This window comes from Sus scrofa, chromosome 8 (assembly GCF_054392235.1).
Source record: "Sus scrofa isolate SSC_HxYL_T2T_F1_AM1 chromosome 8, Sscrofa_HxYL_maternal_Yorkshire_Landrace_v2.0, whole genome shotgun sequence".
Taxonomy (NCBI): Eukaryota; Metazoa; Chordata; class Mammalia; order Artiodactyla; family Suidae; genus Sus; species Sus scrofa.
This window is the reverse complement of record NC_139390.1, coordinates 50648816-50666818: the sequence shown is the minus strand read 5'-3', so window position 1 is coordinate 50666818 and position 18003 is coordinate 50648816. Positions and strand designations below refer to the sequence as shown.

Genomic DNA, 18003 nt, shown 5'->3' with positions numbered 1-18003 from the left:
GAGATGTTATCCCCTAAGATCAGAAACAAGGAAAGTATGCCCCCACTCCAACTGCTTTTGAACATGATACTGAAAGTCTTCACTAATATAATGAGACAAGAAAAATAAAAGATATAGATATTGGAAAAAAAGGTAAAAAAAATTTCACATATTGCCTGACTGTCTATGCAGAAAATCCTATGTACAAATTCCTGAAACTGGGAGTTAATTATAGTATGGTTGCAAAACACCATGCTATGAGAAATTGGAATTTGAAATAAAAAAATGCAACCCATTTACACTGGCACCATAAAAGTAAAAACTATATAACCCTCACAAAATATGTATATATTGTATATGAAGAAAACCGCAAATCTATAATGAAAGGAATTAAAGAACATATAAATAAATGAACACATATTTCATGTTCATTAATAGAGAGGTTCATTGTTGTTAAAATGACAGCTCCTCTCAATCCACTTATAAAATCCCAGTGTCCCAGCAAGTTTATATATCTACAAACTGATTCTAAAGTCTATATTGAAATCCAAAGACTCAGAATAGTCAGCACTGTGTTTAAGAAGAAGAACAAAATCAAAGAACAGATAATACCCAACTTTAAGGCTCACTATAAACTGCAGTAATCAAGACAGTATGGTATTGGTGGAAGAAGAGGTGGATCACTGGAACTGAATGGAGAGTCCAGAAATAGAACCACATCAAAGTAGTCAGGCAATCTCTGACAAAGGATCAAAAATAATCAAGTAGAGAAGTATAGTCTTTTCAAAAAAAGGTACTTTAACACTGGATATCCACATGCAAAAAAAACAAATCTAGAAACTGGCCTTATGCCTTTCATAGATATTAATTCAAAATAAATTATAGACTAAATATAAAAAACAAACTAGAAAACTAGAAAATAACAGGTGGGGGAATCTAGGTAATCTTGGGTCAGCCAGCATGATAATGACAGCAAAATTATTTGTTGGGCCTCTTTAAAATAAAAAATCTATAATCTATGAAAGACAATTTAAAAAGAATGACAAGACAAGGAGCAAACTAGGAAAACATTTGAAAATACATATATAATAAAGTACTTGTATGCAAAATATACCCCCAAACCTCTTAACATAACAAGAAAAAGCAACACAATTAAAAATTTGGAAAAAGATATAAACAGACACTCCAGCAAAGAACATATACAGATGCTGAATAATCATATGAAACTATGTTTAACATCATATATCATTTGGGAATCACTATTAATTAATAGTGAGATACCATTACATGTCTTTTAGAATTGCTAAAATATAAAATACTAACAGTATCAATTTTGATGTTTTATTTTTTATGATATTTACCACATTGGAAGACAATATGGTTGTCTTTTATAGAGGTAAAAATACTCTCACTATATGGTCCAGTAATCACCCTCCTTGATATATACCTAAATAAGTTAAAAATTTATTTCTACACAAAAATCCATCCATGTATGTTACAACAGCTTTATCCATAACTGTCAAACTCAGAAGCCAGTAAGATGTCCTTCAATCTTGAGTTGGTAAACAAAATATATATATCCATGTAATCGAATATTATTATTATTATTATTATTATTTGTCTTTTTGCCTTTTCTAGGGCTGCTCCTGTGGGATATGGAGGTTCCCAGGCTAGGGGTCCAATCGGAGCTGTTGCTACCGGCCTACACCAGAGCCACAGCAATGTGGGATCCGAGCTGTGTCTGTAATCTACACCACAGCTCATGGCCATGCCAGATCCTTAACCCACTGAGCAAGGCCAGGGATCAAACCCGCAACCTCGTGGTTCCTAGTCGGATTTGTTAACCACTGCACCAGGACAGGAACTCCAGAATATTATTTACCTATAAAAAGATATGAGTGCTCAAGCCATGAGAAGATGTTGAAAAATTTTAAGAGCATGTTGCTAAGTGAAAGAAGCCAGTTTGAAAATGTTACTTACTATATGGTTACAACTATACGATGTATTAGAAAACGTCAAACTTTTTTTCACTTTTTAAAGTTTTATTGAAATATAGTTAATTTATGACATCGTGATAATTTCTGCAGTAAAACAAAATGATTCAGTTATATATGTACACAATCCATTCTCTTTCAGATTCTTTTCCCACATAGATTATCCCAGAACATTGGGCAGAATTCCCTGTGCTATAAAGCAGGTCTCCATTGGCTAGTCATTCCATATACCTCAGTGTGCATATGCCAATTCTAAATCACCGGTCCATTCCCCCAAACTGTCCCCTTTGGTAACCACAGGCTTTTCAAAGTCTGTGAATCTGTTCCTGTTCTGCAAATAAGTTCATTTGTATCATTTTTTTCAGATTCCACATATAAGTGATATCATACGATGTTTAACTGTTTAACCACACTTACTATGATAATTCTAGTTCATTCCATGGAAATGGTATTTCAGTTCTTTTTATGGCTGAGTAATTTTCCATTGTATACATGTAAGACATATCCTTTATCCATTCCTCTGTCTATGGACAATTATGCTTCTTCCATATCTTGGCTATTGTAAATAGTGCTACAATGAATATTGGGGTGCATGTATCTTTTCAAAATATGTTTTTCTATGGTTAGATGACCAGGAGTGGGATTGTTGGATTACATGGTAGTTCTATTTTTAGTTTTTTTAGGAACTTCCATAGTATTTTCCATAGTGGTTATACCAGTTTAACAGATATTAGTCAGGTTCATTTCCACTGAGCCACAATGGAAACTCCTGTTTGTAGACTTTTTGATGATAGTCATTCTGGCTGGTGTAGGGTGGTAACTCATAGTAGTTTTTATTTTAATTCTCTAATAATTAATGATGTTGAGTATTTTTTCATGTTTTTGTCCTTCTGTAGGTCTTCTTGGGAGAAATGTTTATTCATGTTTTCTGCCTATTTTTGTTTGTTCAATTTGTTTCTTTGGATATTGACCTGCATGAATTGTCTGCATATTTTGGAGATTAATCCCTTGTCAGTTGCTTCATTTGCAAATATTTTTCTCCTGTGCTGTGACTTGTCTTTTCATTTTGTTTATGGTTTCCTTCACAGTGCAAAAAAAATTGTTTAATTAGGTCCCATTTGCTTATTTTTATTTCTATTTTCATTACTCTAGGAGGTGGATCTGAGAAAATATTGCTGCAGTTTATGTCAGAGAGTGTTCTGCCTATGTTTTCCTGTGAGAGCTTTATAATATCCTATCTTATATTTGAGTCTTTAATCCATTTTGAGCTTTTTTTGTATAGTGTTAAAGGGTGTTTTAATAACAGCAAAAAGAGCAATGATTGCTCAAGTCTGGAAGTAAGTGTTAAATGATGAATAGGAGAAGTGCAGAAGTATTTTAGAGTATGAAAGCTTTTCTGTATAACACTTTGGTAGCAGATGCATGATCTTGTGCATTAGGCAAAACCTATAGAACTGTTTAAGGCCAAGTGAATCATGCAAATAATAGACATTAGGTAATAAAAATGCATTGATATGTGTTCATCAATTTTAGCAAATTAATTGATATCTATTCAAGATGTAAATAATAGGGAAATTGGGCAGTTGGGAGAGTATATAGAAATTTCTGTTTATCTAATTTCTTTGTAACCTTAAATTTTATTAAGAAATAAAATCAGTTAATTAAAAAACATAGTAAATGCAAAAAAATGGATTTATGCATTTATTCAAGTTTTTTTCTATTTTCCTCAAGATTGCTTGCCTCTCACAGCCTATTACATTTTACTCCTGAATGCATGTGTAAAACAAGAGTATTTTAAAGCAATCTCACTTCTTGGCATATATCTGGAGAAAAACATAATTCAAAAAGATACATGTACCCCCATATTCATAGCAGACCTATTTACAATATCTAAGACATGGAGGCAATCTAAATGTCAATCAGCAGAGTAAAGGATAAAGAAGATGTGGTACATATATATAATGGAATAGTATTCAGCTATTAAAAAAATGAAACAATGCCATTTGCAGGATCATGGATAGACCTAGAGTTTTCCTATTAAGTGAAGTAACACAGACAAAGACAAATATCATATGAGGTCACTTATATATGGAATATAAAATACCACACAAATGAACTTATTTATGAAATATAAATAGATTCATAGACATAGAGAGGGGATAAATAAGGAGTTTAGGATTAACATATACACTCTATATATATAAAATACATAACCAACAATGACCTTCTGTAGAGTACAGGGATCTCTACTCAATATCTTATAATAGCCTATAATAAAGGAGAATATATATAAAAATTATGTGTATATATATATAACTGAGTCACCTTGCTATACACCTGAAACTAACACAACATTGTAAATCAACTACATTTCAATAAAATTAAAACAAATTAACTACTGAAAATAATAATAAGTGAAAATAGCTAAAAAAATAAAGGAATGCTGGGATAAGCTTTCCTATGGGAGACTTTCAGGACTTATGCTCTGCAAACTCAATGGCTCACAGACAAGCACAATTTAAATACTCTTCACAAAATGAGAACAGACTTTTGGACCAACTGAGTATGTCACTGTTAAAATTCTTACTGCCTGACAGAACCTATTATTGACCTCTGCTAATTCCACTCAGTCCCACTCACTTAAGCCATGAATGTTATTGTATCTTAAGTACCTGAATCTAAAGTTGTGATTACATATCTTCCAGTGACAACATTTGATATCAATGATTTATAGTATTTTTAATATATTTTAGTTTGTAGAACTGTTTCAGATTTACAGAAAAATTAAGAAGTGTATAGAGATCTCCTGTACAAAATTTCCCCTAATATCAATATCTTCCTTTAGTATATTTACATTTATCCTCATTTAACCAACACTGATATATTGTCATTAAAGAAAGCCCATCATTTATTCAGATGTCATTAGTTCTTACCTAATTTTCTTTTACTATTCCAGGGGGTCATCTTGGATACATTATATTTAGTTGTTATATCTTTTCAGGCTCATCTTCTATGAACTGGTTCCTCAGAGTCCTTCTTTTTCGACCTTGCCAGTTTCAAGAGGAGTCAACTCTATTGGAATTGGTAGGATTTTTTTTTTAACCATAACTATATTGAGACTACAGAGTTTGGGAGAAAGATCACAGGCATAAAGTTTCATTTTCACCACATCATTTCAAGAAAACATATGATAATCATTACTTATGGTATTGATACTACGTTAATCATCTACCAGAGGTGTGTTTGTTAGGTAGCTCCACTGTGAAGAAGCCCACCTTCCCTACAACCTCAGCTTTTTCCTACTATTCCTTTTTTTTTTGTCTTTTTTGCCATTTCTTGGGCCACACCCATGGCATATGGTGGTTCCCAGGCTAGGGGTTGAATCAGAGCTGTAGCCTACGCCACAGCCACAGCAACACAGGGATCCGAGTCTCTTCTGCAACCTACACCACAGCTCATGGCAATGCTGGATCTCTAACCCACTGAGCAAGGCCAGGGATCGAACCTGCAACCTCATGGTTCCTAGTCGGATTCGTTAACCACTGAGCCACGACAGGAACTCCACCTACTATTTTTTGGAAGGATGTAATTAGGTACACTTTGCATCTAAGGGGTAGAGAGTTATGCTTCACCTCCTTGAGGTTGAGATATTTTTGTGAATTGTTTTTAATTCTCTGCATGACTGATTTATCATTCCTTATTTATTTTTCAGTCATTTATTTATATCAACATGAAGTCATGGATATTTATTTTATAATTTGGGTTCTAAAGCAATATCATTTATTTTTCATCAATTTTACAGCTTTGACTATTGTGAGTTTTCACTTGGATTTTGTCCCTTTGAAAAAAAAATCCCACCAAATGTTTTGCTTTTGTTTTTGAGCATTTCCTTACCTTCTGGACTAGAACATACTCCAGACTCATATTGTATATTCCAGCCCCAATACTTAAAGCAGCCATTTATTTAAGGAACTGTGGTATCTTTTATTGGAGAATGGTATTTTAAACCAAGATCAGAGGGGATGTGGGGGTGGGAGGAATGTTAGATAACCTCATTACTACTGGGGAATCATTTTAGATCATCCTTAGTTTTTTTATATGAATAAGGAAAAAGATATGTTGAGTCATATTATTATCAAAATGACATAATAATAGAGACAAGAACAAAGACTTAAACTCAAGGGTAAAGCAAAATAAAGAGGCCTGGAGTAACTAGTTGGAACACAAATTTTATAGGAAGTTCTTTATTTCATGAATGGACAGCTGGGCAGTTGTTTGTTTCACTAGTTAGTCAGTCAGTTTTGGTTTATGCTAGAAGCAGAAAAATGCAGGAACTCTTGGGGATAGTGGCATAGAGACAATACCTCACAAGAGGGAAAAATTTTCTGCATGAGCAGAATCAATAAGAGGGCTCATTTTGCTAATAATTCTGTTTCTATATGCATAAAAACAAAATTTCATTCAACTTGGAATTCTGAGTCTACCATGTTGCCCTAATCACTGTATTTTCAGTGCTGATTTTTTACCTATCAAATCTGTTTTGAATCAGTAATGTCTCTATTCTCTGAGATTATGACCTTTCTAGTCACATTTAAAACATAGATAATTGGCAGGTGAAATGAACTTAGGAATATATTTAAGAAATATATCACTATCACACTTATTTAGAAAATAAAGCAACACTTGTTAAGCTCTCATAAGTTGTTTACTTCATAGTAGTTATTTTCCATTGCACATGATTGTTAGAAAGAAGTAAAAGAGACATTTTGTAAAGTTAGTTTCAGTAAAATTTATTATAAATGAGAAAGTGATTGCTGCATCACAATTTCTAAACTGGAAAACCACAAAAATTGGCTAATAATAACAAAATCCCAAAATTGAAGAAAAAAATAAACAGAAAACTCAAAGTGTTGAAAAGTACATACTCCAAAATTCATAGTTGCTTAAAATTTAGTAGAAGAATTAAGCCTTCTTATGAAATTTATAATTGTGAAATGTGACACACTAATATTCTTAGATTCATGAACTCGAAATAGCATTCACAATGGCACTAAATATAATTCAAAATTGGCATAAATAAAAATTTCTTATTGAATATTTATTTGAAAATTAACATAGCAAATAAGGGATCACAAATAATTTTTGAGTAAAATTAGAAGCTTCTTTAATTGTACTTTTAAGAATGCTGTAGTTGTCTTGATTTAATAGGTTTGAATACAAAAAATTTTTCTCTTAATATTCAAAAACATTTCATTATTTTGATAAATTATTTGTTTTCATATGTCTTGATTAGACATTTTTGGGCAAAGAAATGGTGAAGTAATTATGTCCACTAAACATGAAAACAGCACATTTTGAAACATCCTATATTCAGAGCTACTTATACGTCAACAACAAAAAAAAATCCATCAGGGTTTAGATCACCCAAATTATTGTTCCTTAGAATACCAACATCTAAACTAAAGGTTTTGGAGTTCTCTTGTAGCACAGTAGGTTAAGGACCCAGCATTGCCACTACAGTGGCTTGGGTGGCTGCTGTGGCATGGATTCACTCCTGGCGATGGGAATATCTACATGCCATGGACAGTGCAAAAACAAACAAAAAACAAACAATCAAAGAAATGAAAAAACAAACCCCAAACGCCCACAAACAAACAAAATAAACTAAAGCTATTCAAAAAGGAAGAAAGTTGAATTAAAGATCACATAAGGAATTTAATATGAAACTTCTAGAGGTCAATTTCAGAATTTAAGTAAATAAAGATCTTGGTGAAATTATCTATTTTGCATGCTAAAAACAATAAAAGATGGTTCAACTTACACAAATCAATCAACATCATACACCACATTAACAAAAGAAAAGTAAAAAACTACATGATCATCTCAATAGATGCAGAAAAAAGCATTTGATGAAGTTCAACATGTATTCATGAAAAAATTCTTATCAAAATGGGTATAGAGGGAATATATCTTAACATAATAAAAGCCATTGATGACAAACCCACAGCAAATACAATACTCAATGGAGAAATGTGAAAGCCTTCCTCTAAAATCTGGAACAAGACAAGGATGTCCACTCTCACCAATTTTATTCAAAATAGTTTTGGAAGTCCTAGCCACAGCAATCAGACAAACAAAAGAAATAAAATATATCCAAATTGGAAGAGAAGAGGTAAAATTGTCACTGTATGCAGATGACATGATACTATATATAGAAAACCCTAAGTGCTCCACACAAAAAGTACTCCATCTGATTAAGCAATGTAGCAAAGTATCAGGATACAAGATTAACATTCATAAATTGTTTGAATTTCTGTATACTAATAAAGAAATTTTAGAAAAGGAATACAAAAATACAGTATCTTTTAAAATTGCAACCCCAGAAATTTAAATACCTAGGAATAAACCTGACCAAGGAAGTGAAGGACTTATATGCTGAGAACTATAAAACATTAATCAAGGAAATTAAAGGAGATTCAAAGAAATGGAAAGATACTTCCTGATTCTGGGTTGGAAGAATTAATATCATAAAAATGGCCATACTGCCCAAAGCAATCTACAGATTCAGTGCAATCCCTACTAAATTACCCATGACATTTTTCACAGAACTCAAACAATCCAAAAATTTACATGGAGTCATAAAAGACCCAGAATTGCCAAACAATTCTGAGGAACAAAAACCATGAAAGAGGCATAAGTCTCCCAGACATCAGGCAATATTACAAAGCCATGGTAATCAAGACAGTGTGATATTGGTACCAAACAGACATACAGACCAATGGAACAGAATAGAGAACACAGAAATAAACCCAGACACCTACAGTTAATTAATTAAAAAGAAAAAGGGAACTCTCCTGCACTGTTGGTGGCAATGTAAGCTGATACAACCACTATGGAGATCAGTATGGAGATACCTTATAAATCTATACATAGAACTACCTCATGACTCATCAATTCCACTCTTGGGCATATATCCAGACAAAAATTTCCTTAAAAAAGACACATGCACCTGCATGTTCATTGAAGCTCTATTCTCAATAGCCAAGACATGGAAACAACCCAAATGTCCATTAATGGATGATTGGATTAGGAAGAGGTGGTATGTATACAGAATGGAATACTACTCAGCCATAAAAAAGAACCAAATAATGCCATTTACAGCAACATGGATGGGACAGGAGACTCTCATTCTGAGGGAAGTAACTCAGAAAGAGAAAGACAAATACCATATGATATCACTTGTATCTGGATTCTAATGTACAGCAAAAAATGAACCTTTCCACAGAAAAGAAAATCATGGACTTGGAGAATAGACTTATAGTTGCCATGTGGGAGGGGGAAGGAGTGGGATGGATGGGGTGCTTGGGGTTAATAGATACAAACTATTGCCTTTGGAATGGATTAGCAATGAGATCCTGCTGTGTAGCACTGCAAAGTATGTCAAGCCACTTATGATGGAGCATGATAATATGCAAAAAATGAATGTGTACCTGTATGTATAACTGGGTCACCATGCTATACAGTAGAAAAAAACATGTATTGGGGAAATAACTATTAACACTTTTTTGAAAAAAATTTAATAAACCAATGTGACCTAATCAAACTGACAAGATTTTGCACAGGAAAGAAAACCACACACACACAAAAAAAATACAAGTTACAGAATGGGAGAAAATAGTTTCAAATAATGGAAATGACAAGGGCTTAATCTCTAAAATATATAAGCATACAAGCAACATATACTACTCAACAGCAAAAAAAAAAAAAAAGAAAAATGGGCAAAAGAAATGAATAGACATTTCTCCAAAGATGAAATTACAGATGGCCAACAAGCATGTGAAAAAAATGCTCAACATCACTAATTATTAGAGAAATGCAAATCAAAACTACTCTGAAGTACCACCTCACACCAATTAGAATGGCCATCATTAATATGCCAGCATGGTGACCCAATTACACATACATGTACATATTCATTTTTTGCATATTATCATGCTCCAAATAACAAATGCTGGAAATGGTGTGGAGAAAAGGGAACCCTCCCACACTTTTGGAAGGAATGTAATTTGCTACAACCACCATGGAAAACAGTATGGAGGTATCTCAGAAAACTAAATATAGAACTACCATATGAGCTAGCAATCCTACTCTTGTGGATGTATCCAGTCAAAAATTTCCTGAAAAATGCACAGGCACCTGCTATGTTCATTGACGCACTATTCACAAAATCAATACTTGGAAACAACCTAAATGTCCATCGACAGATGAATGGATTAAGATGTGGGACAGATACACAATGGAATACTAATCAGCCATAAAAAGAACAAAATAATGCCATTTTCAGCAACATCAATGGAACTAGAGACACTCATACTAAGTAAACTCAGTCAGAAATGGAAAGACAAATACCATATGACATCACATATCTGGAATCTACTGTATGGCACAAATGAACCTTCCCAGAGAAAAACTCATGGACTTTGAGAAAAGACTTGCGGTTGTCAAGGGGGAGTGGGAGGGAATGGATGGACTGGGAACTTAGGGTTAATAAATGGAAACTATTGCATTTCGAATGCGTAAGCAATGAGATCAGGCTCTATAGCACTGGAAACTGTATGTAGTCAGTTGTGGAGGATCATGTGAGAAAAATAATATATGTTTGTGTGTGTGTGTGAGAGAGAGAGAAAGAGAGAGAGAGACTTGGTCACTTTGCTATACAGTAGAAAATTGACAGAACACTGTAAACCAATTATAATGGAAAAAATAAATATCATTTAAAAAGGAAATCATGGAGGGAATTTAAACAAAGTTCTGAGATGGAATATTTTCAGATACAGGTGAATTTAAACCTGCTTTCTCAGTTAAACTTGTAGACAGAGCCTAGTTTCATCCAACAATAACACATAGATTATATTTTTCTAGAAATCATGAGATTGTTATGTATTATTACGCAAATGTTTAGAAACAAATATGGACCCTCTGATATATTGAAAAATAAATTAAAATAATATGCTTACATACATTTTTGTTAAGTTGTTCCTTCTTAAATAGTGGAAAGTTAGAAAAGTAATTTCTCAATAAATTTACTCCATAACACAAATTTCTCTAAGGGGCATCCAGCCATTATTTGGAAATGCCACTGATTCATGTTTTCATTTAAACATTGTCAATTATTAATTTCAGTGCACACTGTGTACACTGTTTTGGTTGGTGATTTAACGATTTTTTTATTTTAGCAGATAATATGTTAACATACTTTTTTTAATCTGCTTTTCATAAAACATGGGCTTTTAAGTAAATATTTATTCATTTTGTTTCCTTAACTTCAGTTAAATATGCTTATTCCTCTGGAAACACTAGCACATGTAATAATTAATGTCTATGGGTATGGGTTTATTATTGAGTGACATAAAGAGAAGTATTTTCTTAAACTATTTCCAGATAAAGTAAAATTATTTTCAAAGTTCTTAGAATAATAATCAACTCCCTATAATAAAGATAAATCTATTTTCTGGGAACTTATTTTTTTGGCGCAGTTTCATAGAGCCATATGGGCAGTTTATTTTCTCTGGCCTCAGCTCAGTTGTTTCCTTTTTCCCCCTTAAGAATGCCTTAAATGTCTTGTTTATAATATTTCAAGCAGTTCCAGATCCAATGAGCTATTGCAACACAATGGCATTGACGATAACTAAAAGTTTCCTCACCTTGAAATGGCAGGTAAGTGTGAATATATATATTCATGATGTAATGAATCTGCAATCATGTTTATGTACCAGCTGTTTTCTTTTCCTTAGCTGCTGTGATGTATCTGGGTTTCAATTTTCTCTTGCTTTTTATTAACTCTCTTGAAAAAAGAAAATAAATAAAAATCCACAGGATATGAAAAAAGTCTTTTGATAAATGCAAACTTTCTGACATTATAACTTTTCAAATATATATGCACCATAATAAAACTCAATATTCCATTTATCCAAAATACATCAACTACACTTATTTTCATACTCCAAGTTATTTTATATGGAGATTTTTAGTAAATATGCAATATGTGACTACAAATAAATATAACTGATTAACATAAAGTACATTAAATACCTTGTTGTTTTCCATTACATCTCACAGTAAAAGCCTTCCTAGGTTAAGATCTCTGTATTTTCCTTGTGTCATTTTCTACTGAGTCTTCTTTAATTTTCTGATATCCACATAATCAGAGTTTCATAAAGTTGCTAATATCTTAAATGAATGTGCAAAAAACCACTACTTGCATTTGATTTGTTTAGAACTTAAATGGCAAAGCTGATAAAATGGATGAATTAATTTATTAGATTAGGACAATTTCTGCCATCTTTAAACTAAAACTGGTCTGAGACACATTTTATCACAATTTGTAGATAAAAGTTCAATTTTCTCATGTTACCACCCAGCCCATGGACTGTGGAAGGGTCAACTATATACCCAATATTTCAGTAAATTCTTGGAGTCTAACATTTTCATGGGTGCCTTAGCCACTAAAACATTAATAACTAAAGAATCCCAGACCCTCAAAATACATTGTAAGTGCAATACATGTCATCATTGATTTGGTGGCTGTGGCAAAATATACATTGAATGACTATCTCCTTGTTTCTCTGACCAGTAGAACACTCTTCCCATTGTGAGCATAAAAATAAGAAATAGTTCTAAGTGATTCATTAATTAATTCATTGACTTAACAAGTCTTTAGTGAACACCTGCTAAGAAAGGTATTTAACTAGATTCTGAGGATTCATCAGAGAGAACAGAATGCTAATTCTGTTTTCTCATGAGATTATAGTTTGCCACATTTTTAAAAGGAGTAGCTTAATAACTACATTCTATAGCTACATCCTGGAAATACACCATCTACCCAAATGACTCTTTACAACAAGAAATAGAATGAATTAAGAATCATATGATTTTATTTAGTTATAAATATTATGAAGGAAGAGTCAATGATTTTATATTTGAAAAATTACTAATCAACTTGGCTTTTCATTATTCAAAATTAATTTATTATTGCATTTAACTTTCCAAATGTGTAATATGAATTCTTTGACCCCATGGTTCATTATATATTCCCAATTTTGAAAAGAAAGCAACTATTTCAAAATTAAAGGTGCAATAAAAATGAAAATTCAATTACTATTTGTTCTCTAATTTAGTCTGACTAAATTTCTAGTTATTGATTTGGAAAAAAAATTCTAAATAGAGGTGATTTAAGAATATTTGACATTTAATACCAATTTTTTATAAAAGTGATTCTTTGTCATTTTTACTGGCTTTTGTGGGGATGCTCATCATCATTTCCAGTCTCATAATTTAATTGTTAATTTAAAAAATATATATATGCGCTAAAAGAATTCCACTCTAATTTTTTAAAATTTAATAATTATTTTGATTGTTGTGGATAAATATATATTAACTTAGTTTTCAGGTTTTTTTAGTATATTATATGCTTTGTAATTATTTGATATGTAACATATTCAGATTAAAAGAATAGAATGGCTTTAAGAAGATGCAGCTATCTCCAGCTACCATCACCTTCCAACATTTTTACTTCCATCTTCTATTTTCTGACTCCCTGTTTTGAAAGATGAGGGTACTATGGACACTGTTCTTTTTAATTTTTTTTTCAATTAGAGTTGATTTACACTGTTGTGCCAATCTCTGCTATACAGCAAAGTGACCCAGGCATACATTTATATATATTACTTTTCTTACATTATCTTCCAACATGGTTTATCCCAAGAAACTGGATATAGTTTTCTGTGATGTAGGGCCTCATTGCTTCTCCATTCTAAATGTAATAATTTGCATCTGCTAACCCAAAACTTCACATGCATCCAACTCCCTCCCCCCAGCCCCTTAGCAACCACAAGTCTGTTCTCTATGTCTGTCTAAACAAGCAATTGGAGAGTTCTTTGAATGGCAAAATTAAAATTAGTAATATATTTTAAAAATTTTAATCCTTTTAAAAGTTAGTTGACAACTAACTCAAAGATAGTAGTAATGTACTGGTATTTACAGCATATGTAAAAGGGAAATGTACACCAGTAGTACCAAAAAGATGAGATGCAGAAATTGTGTTATATACGATGAATAATGATATCTTTTTGTCTCTGCTAAATCAAAGGGATTAAGAAATATTTTTAGAAAAGGTAAATATTCTATAGCCTCATTGTAATTAAAAATATCCTCAAAATGTTTTAATTTATGTTTTAATGCATAAGAAGCCAAGTATAAATGTCTCCAGAGTGTGCAGTCCTTAGTTTTGGTTTAGGCATCACAGAACACAGACCAACGCTATTTTTATAGTTTTGGTTTAGGCATCACAGAACACAGACCAACGCTATTTTTATAGTTTTGGTTTAGGCATCACAGAACACAGACCAATGCTATTTTTAATCTCTCTGGTCACCTTTGTCAGTGTATTTTATTGGCACTGAAGGGTGATAAATTGCTATCATTGCTCCTTTTGTTATTTATAAATGGAATTAGATTGAGTTATTTCTCCCAGTGGAAAGTCTAATTGCAATGCAGTTTTTGATTCTCCCAGAAATGACCTGAAGGATATATTTTTTTCCTTAATTGAAGACTTCAGGCACCTGCCTTTATCACACAGTTATTGAAGCCCTGTGCTCAGATGCTTATGGTTATTAGATCATAATATACACACAAAGCAATCACCTGTTATTTATCATGCAGTAAATCTACATTTAATATCCACAAAAGGCACTTGTATAATATTATCAAAGTAGAGAACTTTTTATGTAGGTTTATTCCTGGGTATTTTATTCTTTTTGATATGATGGTAAATGGTATTGCTTCCCTAATTTCTCTTGCTGATATTTCATTTTTTGTATATAGAAAAGCAATAGATTTCTGTGTATTAATTTTGTATCCTGAAACTTTGCCAAAAATCTAAATAGACATTTTTCCAAAGAAGACATACCTATGTTAAAAAAATAAAAGATGCTCAACATCATGAATTATTAGAGAAATGCAATCAAAAGTACCATGAGGTACAACTTTACACCAGCCAGAATGGCCATCATCAAAAAGTTTACAAACAACAAATGCTGGAGTGGGTATGGAGAAAAGAGAACTCTTACACTGTTGGTGGAAATATAAATTGATACAACAACTCTGGAAAACAGCATGGAGAGTTCTCAAAAAACTAAAAAATAGAACTATCATATGATCCAGCAGTCCACTCCTGGGCATCTATCTGAAGAAAACCATAATTTGAAAAGATACATGAAACCCAATGTTCACTGAAGCACTATTTACAATAGCCAAGACATAGAAGCAACCTAAATGCCCAACTACAGAGGATTAGATAAAGAAGATATGGTAATATTTACACAATGAAATATTACTCAGATGCAAGAAGAGTGAAATAATACCATTTGCAGCAACTTGGGTGGAACTAGAAATTATCATACTAAGTGAAGGAAGTCAGACAGAGAAAGACAAACATCATATGATATTTATATGTGGAATCTAAAAAAGGGATACAAGTAAACTTATTCGCAGAAGAGAAAAATACTTACAGACTTTGAAAGCAAACTTATGGTTACCCAAGGGGACAGGTGATAGGGAGGGATGGAGTTGGGGTTGGGATTGGAATGTGCACATTTTGTTATATGGATGTTTAGCCAATGGGGACTTGCTGTATAGCACAGGTAACTCTACCCAATATGCTGTGATAATCTTTGTGGGAAAGGAATCTGGAAAAGAAACAATGTGTGAACATGTATAACTGAATCACTTTGTTATACAGTAGAAATTATCTCAACATTATAAATCAACTATGCCTCGATAAAACTTTAAAACATAAAAAACACTTATACAATAATATTGTTTCTCTTGTTCTATCCATTTGAAAATGTAAAAAAAATGTATCACTGTATGTTATACTATCTGGAAACCCTTTGATTATTTTGTTTGGGAGGGGGAGGGAGTGGGAGGATTGGGAGCTTGAGGTTAAAGGATGCAAACTATTGCTTTTGGAATGGATTAACAATGAGATCCTTCTGTGTAGCACTGAAAACTATGTCTAGATACTTACAATGCAGCGTGACAATGGGAGAAAAAATTACATATACTGTATACATGTGTGTGTAACTGGGTCCCCATGCTGTACAGTGGGGAAAAAAAAGTGTGTAGAGGGAAATAACAGTAAAAATAAATTTAAAAAATAATAAAAAATAAGTCAAATACAAATTAAGAATAGAATATTATGCTCTATCTAGTCCAGATATTTCTTTTATCTTCTTAAAATATCATCAGTTCTGGTCTGATGTATTATTTGTGATCAATTGGATGTTTATGACAATATATATTTCAAAGATGTCTAAAGTAGGCAAAATAGGATGGAAAAAGGGAGCATTCCATTTAAGGGGAGACTAGGTCAAATTAATGCTGAAGTTAGGATAATAAAGAGAGAATACACCTACAGCAAATGAAAAAAAATGAAATTTCAAGTATAAATAAGTTATCCAAATACAACTTATATTGTTTCTAAAATTACTATTTCCTACATTCCATTATAATGTGAAACATTCAAAATATTCACTACATTAAAAAAAATTATGACCATTACAAGCACTTTTTCTTAGAGTTACTGTATACTCTAGACTTGTAGCAATCTAGGGATTATACTTATATATATATTATATAACATACACACATGTGTGCATATGTATACATACCATATTATGTAGTATACATGTATTTATTTAATATTAATATTGTATAATGCATAATTTTATGTTACCAATTATATATGCGTTTAGCATTTACTGTGCTATATCCAAGTTTTTAAAAAAATTATTTACTGCAAGAAACTGCAGTATTTCTGCTTTTTCATATCCACCACTGCTCCCCAGAGCTCTGCTTTCTTCCTGTGTTCACCTTGGATGATCCCAGATGGAAAATTTTTTGATTCACACCTATTAAAAAAAAAAACTCCCAACAATTCCAAATCAATATCAGATTCTGTCCTCTGAGCTAAAACCTATCTGGCATCTCCCCAGAGATGTCTCAATAAAAGCCAAAATAAATATGTTTAAATCTGAAGACAGTTCACCTTTCTTCCCAAATGTCCACTCTCCCTGTGTTTGTCATATTTGTGAATGGCCCCATGTCTGCAGTCAGCCAAGGTGGAGACTGGGAACCTTTATCCCCTCTTGTCACCAGCCTGATAATCCAAAAGTGTCTGATAATTCCCTTTATTCAATTTTTTCCTTCCTCCTCTTCTCTCCTTTCTCATTGTCCCAAGTTCTCTTATTCTCTTTACGTGTGGTGCCTAAATTTTTGATTGCTACTGCTGCACTTCTTGCTTTTATTTTCACACACTTTCAACCATCCTCCACATGCTGCCAAAGTAACTTTTGAGAAATGCAATATGCTTTCCTATTTCAATAGTATGTCCTCATCCTCTTCAAGTACTGGACATTGGACAAAAGCTTTTCATAACATGGCTGATGCCTGCTCCCCAGGCCTCCTCTCCCATGTTCAATCCTTACCTCTCTCTTTTCTCTCTCAATCCCTTCCAAAAGACTGGTCCACATCACTTTATATCTCCCTTACATCACACATGCATGTTTCTCTACGTGGAAGGAACATCTCCCCCTCTTCGGACTGCTTCCAATTCACCTTTCAAAGCATCTTCCACCATGACTCACCTTGACCCAGTCTCACAGCAGACTTTCCTCCCTTCCTGAACACACACAAGGTGTGCACTGTTATCCATGAACACGTCACACTATCCTGCAGTCATTGTCACTCTCTGGGATAGAATATTAAGTCAGAACCTGACTTCACTTTTGAATCTCCTTAGCATCTAGCATAGTGTCTGGTAGATAATAAGGGTTTTGGGGTTTTGTTTATGTTTTTTGCTTTTTAGGGCCACATCCGCAGCACATGAGTTTCCCAAGCTAGGGGTCAAATCAGAGCTACAGCTGCCAGCCTACACCACAGCCACAGCAACACAGTATCCAAGCCACATCTG

General features: G+C 32.9%; 1 long non-coding RNA gene across 1 annotated transcript; it reads left to right on the top strand.

Moving 5' to 3' along the window:
* Window positions 1–4974: 4974 nt before the first annotated feature.
* Window positions 4975–15534, top strand: LOC146400467 (uncharacterized). The gene is made up of 3 exons (XR_014813763.1): window positions 4975–5057; window positions 11617–11690; window positions 13476–15534. It is a non-coding gene; the product is annotated as an uncharacterized LOC146400467 (long non-coding RNA).
* Window positions 15535–18003: the final 2469 nt, after the last annotated feature.